Source organism: Natrix helvetica, assembly GCF_964273705.1.
Source record: "Natrix helvetica genome assembly, chromosome: 1".
Classification (NCBI taxonomy): Eukaryota; Metazoa; Chordata; class Lepidosauria; order Squamata; family Natricidae; genus Natrix; species Natrix helvetica.
Genome location: NC_138548.1, coordinates 352,428,849 through 352,449,221, shown reverse-complemented (window position 1 = coordinate 352,449,221; position 20,373 = coordinate 352,428,849). Strand labels below are relative to the sequence as shown.

Below are 20,373 nucleotides of genomic sequence, written 5' to 3'. Positions count from 1 at the left end.
GGAGCCTCGGGAGGGGGAAAAAAGCACGTAAAAATGGAGGCGGAGTGCCTGTAGTGCGTGCATGCGCACTGGGGGGGTTCGCGTATTGCATTATGGGTGCGGCACGCCCGCACACGACCCCCCTGCGCTCCCCCCACTTATGGCACACGAGCCAAAAAAGGTTCGCCATCACTGTCCTAGGACTTCAGCAGCTGGAAGGTGAGTGGAGGGCAGGTCGGAGGAGAAGCCGGGAGTAAGGAGGGCTGTTTGATTTCCTCCACAGCGCAGAAGCAGAGAAGAATCCAGGCTGAAACATGTCAGGTGCTGCTGCATGATCCTTCCCTCTCCAAATTTGGTTCCAGTGGTGCTGGTCGCTTTAAAAGTGGTGCCTATAAATGTTCTGCAGGTTGGGAGATTTTAAAAAGTCTCCTTCAGTTTAGGATTGATTGACGCTTTGTGATTTTTATGGACGTGTTAGTTTTTTGGGGAACTCTGGGGTTTCATGCACAAAATGGGATTATATCTTGCAGATGATTTGTGCACCATTTTATTTGTTGATGCCTCTCCTCCGTTGAAAATAACATCTTGGAAGACTAAGAATGTTTTGCTGAATTCCAGAATCTCCAGAATTAATGTTTGTGTGAATATTTGAACTTGGATCTCTTCTTTTTTTTCAATCAAATCTTTATTTTTTATATTCTTTATACATATCAATGCGTGAATGGTGTGGTAACTGGGTAACATACACATAAACTGTCTTATTATTCCTAAATATTACATTTCACTCCATTATTTCATATTACTTATACATGCCTTTTATTATCACCTTCCATTTCTGAACCATCTTTCTGTCCTTTTGTATATTGTAACATATTAATATATAATAATTATTATTCCCCACTATTTTCTATCCCTATTTTAACTTCCCCCCTTTCATATCACTATAATATTCAAAGACATGTTTTCTACCTATTTTGTTGTTCATATTTTCTTAGTTAAATGTAAGTTCCATCCTTCATTCTTCCATTATTCAATATCTCCTTATACAGTTTTATTATCAGTCACAATCATTTATACATTTAGATTCATATTTTTTCCAGTTCTTCAATCCATATGATTCTATCATTAATACACATGTTTAGATTAATATATATTAATCTTGCCCACTGTTAAGTTCTAACCTTCCACTGTTGTTCATATTTTTCTACATATTTTGTATATTTTCCCAATTCTTCATATCCATTTATATTAAAATATTATCCTGATATATATCACACTGCTAAAATAATAATCCAACCTGTATAGCTCTGATATTAATACACATGATCGAAATATATTCATAACAGTATTATTTTACTCTATTTTTGCTTAATCATCATCTCTTACCCCCATCCAATCCTTTAACCTTATTTTCTTTTTAGTTTTCCTCCCACATTTGTCCCTTAGGTCTTTTATTCCCTCTATTTGATTATGCAATCTAACTTTTCCTCCCAACTCTACCCTTTCCCTCTGTCTAATTCCAGAACTATCCATTCCACCTCCTATCTTTTTTCCCCAGTTCTCTTTCTGTTTCTCCCATTCCCTTTTTAGGTTTTTTACATTATTTCCCTCCTTTTTTAGTTCCTTAATCACTATTTGTTTTGGTAACATCTCCCTCTTGTTATTTTCTTCTTGCTGATTTCTCTCCACTTTCCTCTCTGTTTCTTCTGGTGGCTGCATTCTTTCTTCCTTGTCCTGATCATTGTCCGTTATTCTTTGTATTAAATTTCCCAATTTTTGGTCTATACGATCAAATATTTTCTCAGTGCTCTGAAGAAAAAACTCTATTCTGTTTAAGTTCTCCTCACTTCCATCTTGTGTCGTGTCTGTTTAGTCAATCTCTTTTTTAGACCTCTGTCCAGAGTTCATTAATTTAAAAAGCCAAACGTCTAAGTCACAATTTTAAATGTCTCATCAATAGTCAGCCAAACAATTTAAATTCACCAGGAGGTTATCCACGCCTCTTCAAATTGCTTTATATGTTTAATAATATTCAGTGATGTTCAGAGGCTCTTAACTGAAGTCCTTAGTTAATAATAAAATCTCTAGTGGTCTTAAGAGTATGTCTGTGTCTGACAGATATTTCCAGTCTTTTTGAATAGTTATTTCCAAACTTGCATATTTCCCTTTTCGTCAGCAGATGGCACTCTCGCTTCTGTCTGCTTCAGCCTCTCTGCGATATTGTTGACAGTTCCAATTTAAATTATTTTAAAATTATAAATCCAATAATTGAACAATGTTTGTAAAGAGAAATTTTGGACTTTAATTCCAGCATTTTAAAATGCTCTCAATACCACCTCTTTTACCTTTGAGGAACCAAGTCTCTATTTATTATTTAAAAATCATTTTTTTTCCTTCTTCAATTCTCCGGTATTTTTCCTATGTGCCCATTCGCAGCTTCAACAAATTGTTTTAAATATGCTTCCCCTTGGATTTCTGGAGTCAACTTCCAATTAAAAATATTTTCTCACCCAGATCACACTCCACTCTCTCCAAAACAGCACAGTCATGGGTATTCAGGTTGTCCCTGGCTTCATGGCAGCCATTTTGGCTGCTACTGCTCCTCGTCTTCAGATGAGGGGGCTTTCCCAGTCAGGGAGGAGAGATGCAGCTCTCCTCGACCTGCCAGGCAATCCCCCTTTACTTCACCACTCCCTCAAGGTGGCTATGTTCCAAATTTGGACTCTCCAACAGAAAGAGGTCACAGCTGACCAAAGAGCTTGCGGATCAGGCTTCTGAAGGCGCTGTAACTACAACCGGACGTCTGATCTTGCTAGTCTTCTATGGGTCAAATGAATCATAGTTAATATTAGAGGTTGAACTAGCACTTTGGCATGTTTGCTTTCTCATTGTAATGAATGTTTTGTTCTCCTGCTGTTTTAACATTTTCTGCAACCACTTCATAAACAACCATTAAATTATGGGCTTGTATTGATCTTACAGATAAAGAGGATGCCAGGATCACAATCCACATTAAAAAGGAAAGCAAATCCAGCCAGTCTGAAAGTCTTTCCCACTTCTTCCCCTTCTGAAGGGAGGTGGCAGACAAAAGAGAGAAGAACAGGAAGAGAGTTTTGGGCTGGAAAAAAATTGAGTATATAGAATCAAGCAAGCACTCTCAAAAAAAGGTAAAGAGGGATCATTTCCAAATTCAGAAAACAGGGAAATACTCTAGAAATCCCTGGAGCTAAAAGAGACACTTGGATAGGCGTAGAAGACAGGAAGCCATGGAAGCTTCATCCTGTGAAGAAGGAAAGAGTAGCTTGAATGAAATAAAACCATCTCTCTGTCCAGGCTGTGGGAAAACTTTCATTCGGAATGCTCACCTATTGAAACACCTGATGATTCACCACGAAGGAGAAAAACTGTATGAGTGTCAGTATTGTGGGAAAAGTTTCAGTCAGAATTACCCTTTGGTGGTACACCTGAGGACTCACACAGGAGAAAAACCCTATGAGTGTCGGGATTGTGGGAAAAGTTTCAGTCATAATTCCACCCTTGTGAAACACCAGAGGACTCACACAGGAGAAAAACCCTATGAGTGTGAGGATTGTGGGAGGGGTTTCAGACATAATTCTGGCCTGATGATACACCAGAGGATTCACACGGGAGAAACCCTATGAGTGTCCGGATTGTGGGAAATCTTTCAGTTCAAAATCTGGTCTGGTGGTACACCAGAGAACTCACACAGGGGAGAAACCTTATTCAATTTAGTCAAACGTTGAGGGTGTAACTTGGAATGGTGACGCAGAGCACATGCTTCTCAAAGTAGTATAGAGACGTTTGTGCCAGGCTCATCTCCTGTACTGCATAAACTACTGTCCTCTTTGGATTTCCTTTCAGATTTCTAGTTTTTTTTAATATACTCTGTCATTTATGTCTTTTGCGTTTCAGTATAATTACTATTTTTTAGACTTCGATTACTTTCTATAGTTTTTAACTGAATATACCCCATGTTTATTAGGTTGGTCTTTCACTTGTAATAAAGATTTTAAGCTTTAAAATAATCAAATTACATTTAATTTTTGTTTACTTAATTCTCGTTTCAGTGTCATCTTTGGGCACATCTGTTACTACATTTTTTGTATGCTTTAGGCGCTGAAATGCTTGAAGAATCTCGAAACAATCTGAATCTTCGGGAGGACCATTTCATAAAGCAAACTCTTAGTTGCTACAGCATTTTAATGTCGTTGGGGAACAAAATGGGTTATTAGCGCAGATAGAATGAAGTAGAATAATTTGGAAGAGTTTGTGGCTGACTGGTTAGTTCAATGCAAAGAGTATGTTTCTTCTGATTATCATTCTGTCTCATACATATATCCAAAACCCCTGTAAGGTACAAAACATAAAAACTGCACTTGAGTCACCAGAATGCCAAAATGAGACTCAAGAAGAGGCTTGGAAAATAACAGTGTTTATTTTGTACAAAGAAGAGCTGGGTAGGCTTATTCCATATGCATGTAGAAAACAAAGACGTAAAGAGAGAAGCAACACCTAGGTAAAGTTTGTCTATGATCTTACACACTCATTTAGCCAATCGGAGACAAAAGTTAGTTACCCAATGTGGGCAATGTCTTGCCCATGTTCCCCTTATCCATGGAGCATTCTTTGTCCAGGCTCTGTCCATGCTTTATCATCTTATAGAGTATCCCAATCAATCAAGCTGTCTGTGTGTCTCTGGGTCTGTGTGTGTCTGTGTGTGTGTGTCTGTCTGTCTGTCTGTCTGTCTGTCTCTCTCTCTCTCTCTCACACACACACACACACACACACACACACACACACACACACGATGTTGGACTAGATCTTGAAAGCGCCAGCCACAGGAACAGATGAGTGGGTAAATTTTGTAAGGAATAAGAGCCAGTTTGTTGTGTTTGAAGCTTAAGGCTACAGACTGGGAAGTGCTCAGTTCCAGTCCTGCCATAGGCACGAAACCATCTCGGCTTCCCTGGCCAAACCCTCTATCAGACCTAGGAAGCAGGAAAGGTGAAAACCACTTTGGAAAATCATTGCCAAGAAAACTGCAGAGAAAGCATTCCAGCCAGTTGCCGGGTGTCAAGTCAGACCTGAAATCTGACCTAAAAGAAACATTGGCTGTAAGGGTCAAGAACGGGGAATGAGAGCCTAAAAATGTTCTAATTCAATGTCAGGTTAGGCACGAAGGTAGAAAATCCTGCAAACGACAGAAGCCTGTAAGTCAATAAAGGAGAATATTTGTAGCTCAGGGTTGAAATGGAGGGTTCCTTGGTGCTCTCAGAACTTGCTTGTTTTCTTTTTGATCACCATGATGTAAAAAAATCGTTGAAAGTCTAGGAAGAGTGCAGGGAAAAGCAACAAAGATGATTAGGGGACTGGAGGCTGAAACATGAAGAATGGTTGCAGGAACTGGGTATGTCTCGTTTAATGAAAAGAAGGACGAGGGGAGACATGATAGCAGTGTTCCAATATCTCAGGGATTGCCACGAAGAAGAGGGAGTCAAACTATTCTCCAAGGCACCTGAAGGCAGGACAAGAAGCAATGGGTGGAAACTAATCAAGGAGAGAAGCAACTTAGAACTAAGGAGACATTTATTGACAGTTGGAACAATTACCGTAATCAATGGAACAACTTGCCACCAGAAGTTGTGAATGCTCCAACAGTGGAAGGTTTTAAGAAGAGATTGGATATCCATTTGTCTGAAGTGGTGTAGGGTTTCCTGCCTAAGCATGGGGTTGGACTAGAAGGTCTTCAATGTTATTCTATTATTGCAGACGTTTCATTACCCAAATTAGGAAGCATTGATGATGTCATCTAGATCGTAATGAAACGTCTGCAAGAAAAAAAGAAAGCTCGGAGAATCAAGGCCTGCAATTCGGCCTTATATCGCTAGGTGGCGCTCTCTATTAAATGTGTAACACCCGGCGACTAGAAAGCGGGTCAATACAGTAAAGCGGCATCTATGGTGGTTGAGTACAGACATCCAACGAAAGGGAGAGCGACGGAGCCTAAATGTATTGAAACAATAGAGTACTAGGTTTCTGGAGAGGATGTGAAACAAAGGAGAATAGAGGAAGTGCCTCTTCCGGCTGACCCGTGGGAGGACGGAGGCTGTTCCCAGGACTTCAGCAGCTGGAAGGTGAGTGGAGGGCAGGTCGGAAGAGAAGCCGGGAGCAAGCAGGCCGCTTGGTTTCCTCCACGATGCAGAAGCAGAGAGGAATCCAGGCTGAAACATGTCAGGTGCTGCTGCATGATCCTTCCCTCCCCAAATTTGGTTCCAGTGGTGCTGGTCGCTTTAAAAGTGGTGCCTATAAATGTTCTGCTAGTTGGGAGATTTTAAAAAGTCTCCTTCAGTTTAGGATCGATTGACGCTTTGTGATTTTTATAGACGTGTTAGTTTTTTGGGGAACTCTGGGGTTTCATGCACAAAATGGGATTATATCTTGCAGATGATTTGTGCACCATTTTATCTGTTGATGCCTCTCCTCCGTTGAAGACCCTACCCCACCTGTCAAATATTAAACCAAAAAGTGTGATTGTATGCACTCGTGGGACATTGATGCATCTGAAATACACCTGGGCTTTTAACATACATTGGTAGGTGTCTGTGTGTGCATATTTATATAATGTATCCTCAGTATTTCCTGCTATATTTGAAAATAACATCTTTTTTTAATAAAGTTTTTTTAATTTTTTGTTCTCTCTATATATATTCACATAATCACTATTCTTTTTTTTAACATTCATAATTCGAATACATTTGTCACTCCATCTATAGAATTGTATTATTCCATTCCGGTTGTTTTGTTTACCATCCCTCGCCTATTTTGACACCACCTTCTTCTCCTTTCCTTTTCTCCTTCTCCCTTCTCTACTTCCTTCCTTCCTCTTTTCCCTTCCTTCTTCCCTTATCTCTTCCCTCCTCCTCCTCTCCCTCTTCCCCTTCCTACCTTCTCTCCTCCTCTCCTCTCTATCTTCCTTCCCTCCTCTTCCTCTCCTCTCCTCTCCTCTCTTTCTTTCTCTCCCTCTCTCCCTTCTCTACTTTCTTCTTTCCTCCTCTCCTTTCCCTTCCTTCTTCCCTTACCTCCCCTACTTCTCTTTCTTACCCTCTCTCCTTCCCCCTTCCCTCTTCCTCTCCTCACCTTCTCTCTTCCTTCCCTCCTTTTCCTCTCAGTTTCTCTCTTCCTTTCTTTTTCTATTGCTGCAGGTGTCTCTTCCACCTCTTAATTTCTATTTTCCTGGGGTGGTATTTCCGCAAACCCAAAAATCTTTGTATATCAGTTCTTCTTTAAAGAAAAAAAGAATGTTTTTCTTTTTTGGTCAGACAAAGACAGACAACACATAACACAGAGAACCTTCTTCAATCATGTACAGCATGTCGTTTGGTTGCAAAGTTTTTGTGCATCACTTTTATAGTCCTCACTTTCAAATGTATGTAAGATCACAAATTATCAACTCATTTCAACCAAATTCTCATATCATCAATCCAGTATATTATGTAAAAATTATTATAATTATTAAACATTCATTTGACTATAAATTGCTTTTACATCCTTTTGTATGAAATATCCTAAGTTGAAAGTAAAAGTATGTAAGAGCATTCCATTAAATCCTCCTAAAATCATCCAATAACATTTCATCTTTCTAACATATTCTAAATAAAAATTGATTATATTTAATAACAAATACTTTAAAATAATAATAATAATATATTTATTTCTTAGCCGCACCCTCTCCCGAAGGACTCGGGGCGGCGTACAACAAAACATACGAAATAAATATGTAAACAAAACAAACATATAGTAAAGACATAGACTGTAACATACACAAGGAGGAGGACGATGATAAAAACAATTAAAATACAGTATATAAAACCCCTAGAAATTAAATATAATTAAAATACCCAGTTAAAAACCCGTCAGGAGCGATATGGTTAGATCAAAGTTGAGCCAGGCCAGCTGCTTGAAATAGGTGGGTCTTAAGCTTAATACGGAAGGAGCGGAGGTCAGAGGTATTCCTAATATCCGGAGGGAGGTCATTCCACAGGGCTGGGCCCGCCACAGAGAAGGCTCTACTCCTAGGCGCCGCCCCACGACATTGTCTAGCGGACGGCACCTGGAGGAGCCCCTCTCTGTGCAAGCGAATTGGTCGCAGGGATGTATGGGGCAGAATACGATCCCGCAAGTAACTAGGTCCTGAGCCATGGAGCGCTTTAAAGATAGTTATCAAGACCTTGAAACGCACCCGATAGGCCACAGGAAGCCAGTGCAGCTCGCGCAGGAACGGTGTCACATGGGAGTACCTAGTACTCCCCATAATTACCCGCGCGGCTGCGTTCTGGACCAACTGCAGCCTCCGGGTGCATTTCAAGGGAAGCCCCATGTAGAGAGCGTTACAGTAGTCCAAGCGAGACGTCAACAGCGCATGAGTGACTGTGCGCAAGGCATCCCGGTCCAGTAGGGGGCGCAATTGGCACACCAGGCGAACCTGGTGGAACGCCCCCCTTGCCACGGCTGTCACATGGTCATCCATGGACAGCCGGGCATCCAGGAGGACGCCCAAATTGCGCGCCCGCTCCACGGGGGCAAGATGAATGCCCCCAATGGCCAATGATGGAATTAATTGGCTGAACCGGGGGGCTGGTACCCACAGCCACTCCGTCTTGGAAGGGTTGAGCTTGAGTCGGTTGTCATCCATCCAGATCCGTACGGCTTCCACACACCGGGACATCACTTCGATGGCCTCGTTGGGGTGGTTCGGGGTGGAAAAGTACAGCTGAGTATCATCAGCGTACAGATGGTATCCCACCCCGAAACCACGGATGATCTCACCCAGCGGCTTCATATATGTGTTGAACAGGAGTGGCGAGAGGACCGACCCCTGTGGCACCCCACAAGTAAGGGGGCGTAGGGTCGACCTCTCTTCTCCTGTCAACACACGCTGCATCCGGTCAGAAAGGAAGGAGCCGAACCACCGCAAAACGGTGCCCCGGACCCCCAACCCCTCCAGCCGGCGCAGCAGGATACCATGGTCGATGGTATCAAAAGCCGCCGAGAGGTCTAATAGGACCAGGATAGAGGAACAACCTCTATCTCTGGCCCTCCAGAGATCATCCACCAACGCGACCAAGGCCATCTCCGTGCTGTGACCGGGGCGGAAGCCGGACTGGCGCGGGTCTAGATAATCATTTTCCTCCAGATGTCGTGGGAACTGGTAGGCCACCACACTCTCTACAACCTTCGCCAAAAAGGGAAGGTTGGAGACAGGACGATAATTGGCTAGCTCCAAAGGGTCCAGGGAAGGCTTCTTGAGCAAGGGTCTCACCACCGCCTCTTTCAAGGCGGCCGGGAGAGACCCCTCGCCCAACGAAGCATTCACTAGGCCCAGGAGCCAGTCTCGTGTAACCTCCCAGGATGCCAGTACAAGCCAGGAGGGACACGGGTCCAATAAACATGTGGTGGGTCGCAGTCGTCCACGCAATCTGTCCAAATCCTCGATGGCAACCAAGTCAAACTCCTCCCAGATCGAAACCTCAAGACTCGCCATGGGCGTCTCCACTGGACCACTGACTGGAACCCAGTCTCTCCGGATTTGAGTGATTTTATCCTGCAGATATTTACCAAATTCCTCTGCCCTGCCCTGTAAAGGGGCCTCCCGCGGCCTCTGAAACAAGAGGGAGCGGGACACCCGAAACAGGGCGGCAGGGCGGTTCTCCGCGGATGCAATGAGAGTGGCACAATATTGATGTTTGGCCGCTCTCAATGCCACAAGGTACGTCCTTAAATGGGCTCGTACCTGTGTTCGATCAAATTCGGAGCGAGAGGATCTCCAACGACTCTCTAGACGTCTCTTGCGGCATTTCATCACCCTCAGCTCCTCGGTGAACCAAGGGGCTAGGGTGGATCGTTGCCGCCGGAGAGGCCGCAAAGGCGCCATCCGGTTCAAGGCCCCGGTAGTTGCATTATTCCACGCAACCACCAGGTCCCCTACCCGGGGGCGGGTCAAGGTTACAGGAGGTGGCCCAAGCTCCGTCTGGAACCTATCAGGTTCCATCAGGCGCCTGGGGCGGAACCATCTGGAACTTTCCGGTTCCGCCTCCCCGCGGCGGGAGGTAGCACCAGGGAAGTCAAGACGAAGGAGTGAGTGATCTGACCATGACAGGGGAGTGATGGTTAAGTCCCCTCCTCCCAGATCACTCAGCCACTGGCCAGAGACAAAAACAAGGTCCAGAGTGTGTCCTCCCTCGTGTGTTGGGCCCTGAATCATTTGAGTCAGGTCCATGGCTGTCATGGAAGCCATGAACTCCCGAACCCCCTCTGATGCTTCTCCCACCGACAGCAGGTTAAAATCCCCCATCACTAAAAGTTTGGGGGTCTCAACCGCCACCGATGCGATCAGCTCGAGTAGTTCAGGCAGGGCCGCTGATGTATAGCGAGGAGCCAGGTATACTATCAGCAGGCCCAACTGTCTCCCAGGCCCCCATTTCACAACAAGGGCTTCACATCCGGACGTCTGTGGCACAGTAGACTCCCTCGGCTCTAAGTCCTCCCGAATAATTGCTGCCACCCCGCCGCCCCTTCCCTGGGCCCGGGGCTGGTGAAATGCTCGGTATCCTGGTGGGCACATTTCCACAAGGGGAAGACCTCCCTCGTGGCCCAACCAGGTCTCCGTTATTCCCGCGAGGTCCGGCTCCCCCTCTAAAATTATATCGTGGATGAGGGGGGCCTTGTTAACAACGGACCTCGCATTGCATAACAACAGCCTTAGGCCTTGGGTCTGTGACTCTTGACCACCTAGAACACGGGGGTTGGTACAAGCGACCGGGTGTAACCAGCAGCCACGGTCTCCCAACCGACTGTAAGTTCTTAAACTGTCCTCGTATCTGCCCCTCCCTGCGACTGTTGGAATTAAAGAGCCCTGTATAGGAATGGAATCCTCCCCCTCCTCCTCCCTTCCGCCCCCTCTGCTCGCGACCACACCTGGGGGCCCGGCTCTCACATCGCTCCTGGTCTGACCCACCCGCCCCACAACCCCTAAAACCCCACCCCTACAAATATTTAAAAAGCAACTAACTAAAAACCCCCTAAGTCTCCGCTTCCTCCACCTCTCGGGATTAATAAAACCGTCATCAAGGTGGGCCCTCGAAAGGGCGGAGGGCCACACCTGCGAGAGGGGGGACTCTCGCAGTAGGATAAGGTCTGACCTTGAATACATAAAACGTTAAAAAGTTCGTCGTCGGGGCTTAGGGTCTGTGCTGAAGATGTCATGATCCAATAAAATTAGAAGAACACAATTGCAGCAAAAACAGAATAGTCCAGTCATTAGGCTTAGATGGGGGGTAATAGTAATGAATTGGTTAGATGACAATCAAAAGGTGGGGGCGGTGGGTGGTAGGTGGCAAATGGCAAGGGGTAGTTGGACTGTAGTTGGAAATAGGCAGGGAGCAGATGGTCAATCAGCAGTGAATCATATAGGGTAGGCAGAGGTCCTCTAGGGCACACGCAGATGGAATCCGGGCAGTTGTTAATAGATAGTCAGCAGGGGGGTAGGTGGGGTGCAGTCAAATGCACGATGACAAGAGCCTCCTGGCAATCCACCAATAAAACTCCCCCCCCCCCCCCCAGTCTCTATGCAGCCTCCTGAATCATAGTCGTGGTCCTATTCCTACCAGGTCCTAGGCTTTCAAACCTGCCTTGGCCTGTAACTGCGAATTTGGCCCCCCAAAAACCACCATTCCAGGCCCCAACGCCACTCCCACCGGCCTCTCATCGGCCTCCAGCTTCCTTCTCCAGCTTCCTTCCTCCAGCTTCCTTCCTTCCTTCCTCCAACTCCTTCTCAGCCTGTCTATCCAGTCTTTACCGGCCTCAAAAGTCCTGGCCGGTCTCCAATCCTCGCAAATTCAGCCAACATGGATTTTAAACCTTTCCAAACCTCCCATAGCTCCCACAGCTACCTCTCATAACAAGCTGCAGGCCGAGGGATTTGGCCTCCGGCGCTTCCAGCCTTCGCCTCCTCAATCCACAGTCTCTGATGGTCCTAGGTTGCCAGCCTCCAGCCTGAAATCCAAATTCGCTGGTATCGGCGCGTCTCCTCGCTCTCCGTCCGCCATTTTGAGACCGTCTGCCTCTCCTTCAATCAGCTCCAAACGCAGACGGTCTCTCTGCGGCTTCTCCAGGCGCCTCCCCCCATCGGCTGCATTTTTTTCGTTCTTTTCATTCTTCAAGCCTTTCCCAGGCACCCAGCTACCCTGGAAGACCCATTCGGGTCATAAAAGAAACCAGGGTAGCTGTTTACTGGGGGACCCGACCCCCATGCTGGAAAAGGGGCCGGCAGCACTCCTAGTTCCCCGGAACACGCCCCCGCAAAAACGGAGCTCTATCGGCCGACCGCCATTCCTCCGGAAGCTCCTCTCATAGTCCTCATTTGCAGTTTGTATAAAATTTCATATCCTCAAACTAGTACCAATATATGTATTATTATCAATATTACTAATTTATATGACTATATATAATACTCTAAATTTAACTAAGTTTGACTTAATTTTTATTGTAAACGTTCACTACGTCAACCTGTTTCCTTCCAGTAGTAGTGCAATTTTATATCTCGTGTCATTTGTGGAATTAATATTCTGGTTGGTTTCTTGGTAGGTCTTTTAAGGACTTCTTTTCGCAGCTTGTTGCTCATTGTATATCTTATGAGCACTCGAAACCCTCCATCTGTTCCTTTCATCAACTTATCTTTGGTTATCCCCGATGTTTCAGTCATGATTTTTCTCCTTCCATCAAATTTTCTCTTTTTTCTTCTTCTGTACTTTGAGGTCTGAGGCAGAGTTCCAGTCCACCTATTTTTCCACTCTTTCTATTTCCAACCACGCTCAGTATGCTGTCAATATTCTCAATTTTCTTATCTCTTTGTTCCTTTTTTCCTTCAATTTTTGGAACTCTGTCCTCAACTTTCTTCCTTCGATAAATGTCTTCAATTTTTCCATCTCTTTTTGCTGTTCTTCGTTCTGCATCATACATTTTCATCTCAATTTTCTCTGTTATTACTAATATTTTTTGACATTTTTTGATATGGCTGTCCTGAAAGAGGCGGTGGTGAGGCCCCTACTCAAGAAGCCTTCCCTGGACCCAGCTGTGTTAGCCAACTACCGTCCCGTCTCCAACCTTTGCTTTCTGGCGAAAGTTGTAGAGAGTGTGGTGGCACAACAGTTTCCACGCCACTTGGAGGAAACTGATTATCTGGACCCGCGCCAGTCCGGTTTCCGGCCTGGCCACAGCACGGAGACGGCATTGGTCATGTTGGTGGATGATCTCTGGAGGGCCAGAGGTGGGGGTTGCTCCTCCATCCTGGTCCTACTAGACCTCTCGGCGGCTTTTGATACCATCGACCATGGTATCCTATTGCATCAACTGGAGGGGCTGGGGGTGAGGGGCACCGTTCTGCGGTGGTTCTCCTCCTACCTCTCTGGCCGAGTGCAATTTGTATTGGCAGGGGGGCAGAGGTCGACCTCTCGGCCGCTCACTTGTGGGGTGCCACAAGGGTCGGTCCTCTCGCCTCTCCTGTTCAATACATATATGAAGCCGCTGGGCGAGATCATTCGTGGGTTCGGGGTAGATTACCATCTGTACGCGGATGATACCCAGCTGTACATCTCTACCCCAAACCACCTCAACGATGCCGTCAAAGTGATGTCCCGGTGTCTGGAAGCCGTACGGATCTGGATGGGAAGTAACAGACTCAAGCTCAACCCGTCCAAGACGGAGTGGCTGTGGCTACCGGCACCCCGGTTCAACCAGCTGATTCCATCACTGGGCATTGGGGGCGAACATCTGGCCCCCGTGGATCAGGTATGCAATTTGGGCGTCCTCCTAGATGCCCGGCTGTCAATGGACGACCATGTGACAGCCGTGGCAAGGGGGGCGTTTCACCAGGTTCGCCTGGTGCGCCAATTGCGTCCCCTATTGGACCGGAACACCCTTCGCACAGTCACCCATGCGCTTGTGACGTCCCGGCTAGACTACTGTAACGCTCTCTACATGGGGCTCCCCATGAGATGCACCCGAAGACTGCAGTTGGTTCAGAATGCGGCCGCGCAGGCAGTTTCGGGAGTCGCTAGATACTCCCACGTAACACCTCTCCTGCGCGGGCTGCACTGGCTACCTGTAGCTTTTCGGGTGCTGATTATCATCTTCAAAGCGCTCCATGGCACAGGACCTAGCTATTTGCGGGATCGTATCCTGCCCCACACATCCCTTTGGCCAATCCGCTCACACAGAGAGGGACTCCTCCGGGTGCCGTCCACTAGGCTGTGCCAGCGGGCGACGCCCAGGGGAAGGGCCTTCTCTGTGATGGGCCCGACCCTCTGGAATGACCTTCCCCCTGATATTAGAACAACCACAGACCTCCGCTCCTTCCGCAAGAAGCTCAAAACCCACCTGTTTAATCTAGCCGGTCTGGCCTAATTCCAGCTCTCCCACCTCAGTCTGTATTTTTAAATTTCACGGGTTGGTCTTAGGCTAAGTTTTTAATTTTTATAAACTTGTACAGGGTTTTAAAGTTTAATACGATTTTAATTATATTTATTATTATTTGTATGTTTTTAATTTGGTACCTGTACACCGCCCCGAGTCCCTTCGGGGAGAGGGGGCGGTCTAGAAATCAAATCAAATAAATAATAAATAAACATGATTTACAATATTAATGTTTCTTTTTCATGTTGCGCCATCCTTCCAACTTATAAACACTGCCACTATAGCGTTCAAGGCTTTTATCGTATTCCAAACAAGTTCATTATAATCTTTCAAATCCAGACTTTGTCTTCACTGCAGTCCAGTAGTAATAGAAACTCCAAAAGAGCAGCTGTGTAAATAATTTGTGCTCTTTCTACTATCACTCTCAATAAACAAACTGAAAGGCTTTGAAGTGTAACTCCGATGATCAAAGAAAGGAAAGAAAATACAATGTTTTCAAGCCTCCAGCCTTAAAGTGGCAGTGTTACTTTTTTTCTCTCTGCTGTTACAGCCCTCTTTAAATAACAGACTTATGGAGAAAAATTCTTAATTAAAAAAAAAACAATCCAATCCAACATTGTAGAAAAACAGAAAAAAAGAGAAATGTTTAATCCACAAGAATATATAGAAAAAATGAAAAATAAAAAGTAGAAGAAGAAAAACTAAGCCTTCCAATTTAAAAAACAGGAAACATTTGCAGAACTTCCATTTGTAAAAAGAGAATTTTAAAAAAGGATAACGCACTAAGTTTAATGTAGCTTAATTTCGCTGCTTGTTTTCTTTTTGTTTTCAATTTTAATTTAGTTTTAATTTTCTTTGGGTAATCTCTTTTCGAATAATAAAATTTCCTCACCAATCCAACACACTTTCTCTTCCATTTTTTTTTATTCCGATGCTGTCCCAACTTCAGCAGCTTCAGGGCTGGGTTTCTGTCATCGGGAAAAAGAGCTTCTCCTGGATCAATCAGGAGTTTGCGGTGTCCCTGAGATCAGCAGGATGTACTCTTCTCTATCACCATCTCTTCGGGACAGTTTAGGCCCAAAAGGACCATTCAGTGGCAGAAATATTGACTGCGATCTTGGAGCTCCAAGATCGCACATCGTATCATCGCGACAGCTCACTTCCTCGAAAATAACATCTTGTAAGACTAAGAATTTGTGATTTGTTGAAGTCTAGAAGAGAATGTAATGTTTGTGTGAATATTTGAATTTGAATCTTGATAGTCTTCTGTGGGTTGAATGAATCATAATTAATCTTAGAGCTTAAAATAGCATTTTGGCATATTTTCTTCTTCATTACAATAGATGGCTTTTTTTTCTCTTGATGTTTTTATATCTTCTGCAGTCACTTCATAAACAATCATTAAACTAACCTTCTATGTCAATCTTATAATCAAAGAAGATGCCAGGAACAAAATTCGGTCAAGTGAGAATTGCAAATAGCATTAAAAAGGAAAGCAAATCCAACCAGCAATGAAAGACATTTCCTCTTCTTCCAGAAAAGCACAAAAGTTTTTTTCCTGGCAGACTTTTCCTGACAGTTAGAACAATTAATCAGTGGAACAACTTTCCTCCAGAAGTTGTGAATGCTCCAACACTGGACATTTTTAAGAAGAGATTGGATAATCATTTGTCTGAAGTGTTGTAGGATATTCTGCCTAAGCAGGGGCTAGACTAGAATTCGTCCAAGGTCCCTTCCAATTCTTCTATCCTATCCTTTCTGACCTATGGAGTCCCAAAATGAGACTCAACTTTGAGGATCTGGTTCCTGCTTGCAACCTGTGTATAGAGAAAATCTCCCTGTTTCTCTGCACAGAGATGAGCAACATGGAAGGAAAAATGTCGGTCTGGATTTCTCTGAGAGATGGACTTCAAGCCAGGCTGTTTCTAAGAAGAGAAATAGGAATGTGTGATGCCAATTAATTGATAGAATAATAGAGTTGGAAGGGACCTTGGAAGTCTTCTAGCCCACTAATTAAAAGTCACTTGTCAAGGAATGAAGTAAGATTTGTTTGGCATGATCTGTTTCTGACAAATCGGTTGGCTTCTGATGTTGGCAGATCTGTTGCTTTATTATATCCAGGATCTTCCTAGGTATTGATGTCAGGCTGGTTGGTCTGTAGTTAGTGGATCTAGTTTTTCCTACTTTTTGAAGATGGGAACCATATTAGCTCGTTTCCAGTCCTCTGGTAGTTCCCCAGTGCTCCAAGATCTTTGAAAGATATGGTTCAATGGTTCCAAGATCATGTCTGCCAGCTCTCTTCACTGGGATCTGGCAGAATGCTGAGATGTAATCCATCTGGTCCTGGTTATTTGAACTCGTCTACAATGGACAAGTGTTCTCTTGCTTATTTTAATTTGTATTCCTAGTCTGTCTTTTACGGTTATGTTTTTGATAATTTTTGATACATTGGGCTGTATTATCTTTTTGCATGAATGAGAATGATTTAACAGAGTTTCCAGAAGGTCTTTTTTTTTTAAAAAAAAAAGTCAAAATACTCTATTTTTGGTGATGTCAACTTTACACTCAATTTGTGAACTATTGGAAAGCAGCAGCAGAATGAAATTTTATATTCGAGAAAGTTGTGTTGCTAAGTTATTACGCACAAAGTTTCACATTTATCATACCTTTCCTTCCAGAGATATAAAAAGCCAAACTTTAGCCTTTTTTCGAGCTGCAATATTTTTGGCCAACTCTGCTCCAAATTATCTAGATGGAGATCGCTCTTGAGAATGTTTTTATTATATTGTTTAATAGAGCACAAAAAGTTGTACTACGTAGCCAACAAAATATTGGCAAAGATATTATGTCTCAAAGTTGGTGGAACCTCAGAGTAATACTGTAGAAGGCTGTGGTATGAGGGTCAAACAAATGACTATATCTCTGCAAGTATTGCATCGACAAATGTAACACTTTACCAATGTTCATTGGGGACATGTGTCCCCAAATTTCATCAAAATCTGTGATGGTCGAGCAGGGACCCCCAGACCACTTAACATGGAATGTGAAGTATGAATTAAGCAGCTCTTCTTTCTCTCCACTGCCTGTTGCTTCCTTTCCATCTTCTCTCATTGTTTTCTTTACTTTTTTCTTGGTTTTTATATGTTGAAAGAATTATTATTGACATTTTTGCAAGTCTTACCTCCTTCTGAGTCTTATCTTTCCTGACTTCATCTTTGCAAGTTTTTTATTTGTATTCTGCCTTAGTTATATGTCCCTCTTTCCATTTCTTGTACTTATTCTTTTTGAGTTTCAGTTTATCATAGTTTTTTGTGTAACCATTCTGGTTTCATGTTGGATATCTTGTTTTTCTTTTTCAGTGATATTGAGGTGGATTGGCTTTTTATAACCATACTTTTCAGAGTTGCTCAAGCTTTTTGAGTTGTTTCCCCCCTTTAAGACTTTCATCCATGGTATCCTTCCCAAGCTCTCTCTCTCTAAGCTTTGTTAAAATCAGCTCTTTTAACGTTGAAGATGCTGGTTTGATTTTGTTCTATTGTTTGTGTTTGCGTTGTATTGAAATCCAATATGACATGGTCACTCTCCTCCAAAGCAACTTCAGCCCCCTATATCATTTCTTCTCTGTCAGTCTTCCATTACTGCTGTGGTGTGTTTCCAACATACTTTTGTTAATGTAAGTATCATAGCAGAGAAAAAACTAGGCTGAAACATGTCAACTGCTGCTGCGTTTTCCTTTCCTCTGCAGATTTTGTTTCAGTGGTGCTGGGTTTTTTAAAAAGTATTGCCTGCAATTTCTTTGCTGGTTGGAAGATTTAAAAGTCTCCTTCAATTCAGCGTTGACTCTGATTTTTTTGAGATGTGCTGTTTTCTTGAAATGAGGAGTTTATATATCTGGCATATGCTTTGAGCACTATTTCATCAGTTGAAGCACATCTTCTGTGGAAGCCCTTCCCCCTCTAAAATTGGACTAAAAATGTGAGCGTACCTACTGAAATACACATTGACCTTTAAAATACTTACATTGGTAGGTGTATCTATATTTGTCTCTCTGTGCATCAGTGGTGGGTTTCAATTTTTTTTAGAACCTATTCTGTGGGTGTGGCCTATTTTGTGAGTGTGGATTGGCAGTCATGTGACCGGGCGGGTATGACCAAGACATCACTCATGCACACTCAATCACATGACACACACACCTCCAAGCCATGGGGCAATTTTTTTTAGGGACTCCTATGAAGGTGGGGGAGAAGAGAGGGGAAAACCTCCCAAAAATAGACAACTGGAGGATTAAGGGCTGAAATTGGGAGATCGGAGAAGGCAGGACAGAGAGGAATCCAGTAGAAAGCAATCACACGCTGGGGAAAGAACCTTGGGAGATCGGAGGAGGCAAAACAGAGGGGAATCCAGTAGAAAGCTATTGTATGTTGGGGAAAGAACTTTGGGAGATCGGAAGACAGAGGGGAATCCAGGAGAAAACTCCTGAGCTTGCCGCTGCTGTCTGTTGGATTGTGCCGCTGGACCTCTCCATGCTTCTCAGTTCACCACCTCCACTCGCAGGTATTGGATTTGACACCGAAATGGGCTAGGATAGTGCGGACGGGGGGGGGGGAGCGAGCGAGTGAGTGAGCGACAGGGCCGGGGAAGGCGTTCCGGAAGTTACTTCAGGGTCCACCGGTTGAACCTTCTCTCACCAGATCGGTAACTTTCACCATCCGGTTCTCCCGAGCCGGTGCGAACCAGCAGAAACCCACCAATGGTGTGCATATCTGTATAATCTGTCCCAGGTATTCCCTGATATATTTAAAAATAACAGTTCATAATGCTAAGAATTTGTGATTTGCTGAAGTCCAGAAGACAATTTAATATTTGTGTGGATATTTGAACTTGGATCTTGCTAGTCTTCCATGGGTCAAATGAATCATAGTTAATGTTAGAGTTTAAAGTAGCATTTTGGCATATTTGCTTTCTCATTGTAATGAATGTTTTGTTCTCCTGCTGTTTTGACATTTTCTGCAACCACTTCACAAACAACCATTAAACTATGGGCTTGTATTGATCTTACAGATAAAGAGGATGCCAGGAAGAGAATTCCGGTCAAGTGAGAATCACAATCAGCATTAAAAAGGAAAGCAAATCCAGCCAGCAATGAAAGTCTTTCCCACTTTTTCCCCTTCTGCAGGGAGGTGACAGACAAAAAAGAGAACAGGAAGAAAGTTTTGGGCTAGAAAAAAATTGAGTATATAGAACTCAAACAAGCAGTCTCAAAAAAAGGTAAAGAGGGATCATTTCCAAATTCAGAAAACGGGGAAATACTCTAGAAATCCCTGGAGCAGAAAGAGACACTTGGATTGGCGTAGAAGACAGGCAGACATGGAAGCTTCAACCTGTGAAGAAGGAAAGAGTAGCTTGGATGAAATAAAACCATATCTCTGTCCAGGCTGTGGGAAAACTTTCATTCGGAATGCTCACCTATTGAAACACCTGATGATTCATCACAAAGGAGAAAAACTGTATAAGTGTCAGTATTGTGAGAAAAGTTTCAGTCAGAATTACCATCTGGTGGTACACCTGAGGACTCACACAGGAGAGAAACCCTATGAGTGTCAGGATTGTGGGAAAAGTTTCAGTCATAATTCCAGCCTGATGATACACCAGAGGACTCACACAGGAGAGAAACCCTATGAGTGTGAGGATTGTGGGAAAGGTTTCAGTCATAATTCCGGCCTGATGATACACCAGAGGACTCACACAGGGGAGAAACCCTATGAGTGTCCAGATTGTGGGAAAACTTTCAGTCAGAATTCCAACCTTGTGAAACACAAGAGGATTCACACAGGAGAGAAACCATATGAGTGTCAGGATTGTGGGAAAAGTTTCAATGTTAATTCCATCCTTGTGAAACACAAG

At 43.9% G+C, this 20,373-nt stretch overlaps 1 long non-coding RNA gene across 3 annotated transcripts; it reads left to right on the top strand.

Annotated features, from left to right (window-relative positions):
* Positions 1–263: 263 nt before the first annotated feature.
* Positions 264–19,831, top strand: LOC309383175. Of its 3 annotated transcripts, none has more exons than XR_014173785.1 (3): positions 264–300; positions 6,445–6,592; positions 19,531–19,831. It is a non-coding gene; the product is annotated as an uncharacterized lncRNA (long non-coding RNA). The 3 variants fall into 3 exon arrangements; XR_014173786.1 differs by lacking the exon at positions 264–300 and adding an exon at positions 5,764–6,009; XR_014173787.1 differs by lacking the exon at positions 264–300 and adding an exon at positions 6,022–6,235.
* The last annotated feature ends 542 nt before the right edge of the window (positions 19,832–20,373 follow it).